Here is a 948-nt window from a genome sequence, read left to right as displayed (position 1 = left end):
CGTCAATTCTCGGACATACAGACTGCATTCGCTTTTCTGTGTTGCTCGTTTGTTGTGATTTCCCTCTTTCTGGCAACAGGGAGGTGTGCAGGCAGCAATGATACCCCCGCTAGAGGAGCTAATATGTCGTTCATTCCTTGTATAAATGACAAGGGACTATTAGCCTGATTATAAAAGAAAGCCGACTTTGTTAAAGGGTAATTCCCACACAGAAGAAACGTGACCTAGGGTGACCTCAGTTTGGCCTTATCTCGCATTACTATCTTTCCCCACTCTGTAAAACATCAAGGTAAGTAGGAAATCGCTTTATATTGTCGTCTCTTCCTTTTATATATTGGTACAGTAAGCTGTTCTAACTAAACGTGCAATATCTCCATTTTTTTTACACATATACGTTGCCATAATTTTGCATGTTATTAACCGATTTTCATTTTTGTAGTTGATAAAGAATTGCAATCATTTTGTCTAGATTCGCTTGGGACAAAATCTTTTTATTGTGATAAATGAATTTACTACCGATTTTTAAGTGGCGATTTTCCGATCGCGAAAAAAAAACTAAATTATGTTGCCGTGCATTTATTTTTATAGTTATGTTAATTCTGTCTCATAGATATTTTTTTCTATGGTGTGTAGTATCTGTATTTAAAAGGAATTGGCTGTACTCTCAATAATTTAGAAGCTATAAGAAATTTGTTTAAGGTATCGAAATTCATCGGTTTTTAATATTTTTAATAGGTTTCGGAGCTATTTTTATGTCCTTATAAGTTTAGCACTTATAAGGACACTTACATAACATATAAAGAAGTCATAACCTTACAGCAAGAAATAATTTAACTAGGGCCGAAAGTTACATACCGAGGATATTCTCCTTGAATGCCATTAAGATTTTTATTTGATTTTTACTTGTGCGTAGTTCTTGTTTCTTCCCGTCTTTGTTGCATGTAGTGG

The sequence above is a fragment of the Penaeus monodon genome, chromosome 34, assembly GCF_015228065.2.
Source record: "Penaeus monodon isolate SGIC_2016 chromosome 34, NSTDA_Pmon_1, whole genome shotgun sequence".
In the NCBI taxonomy this organism is placed as follows: Eukaryota; Metazoa; Arthropoda; class Malacostraca; order Decapoda; family Penaeidae; genus Penaeus; species Penaeus monodon.
This window is presented reverse-complemented; position numbering follows the sequence as displayed.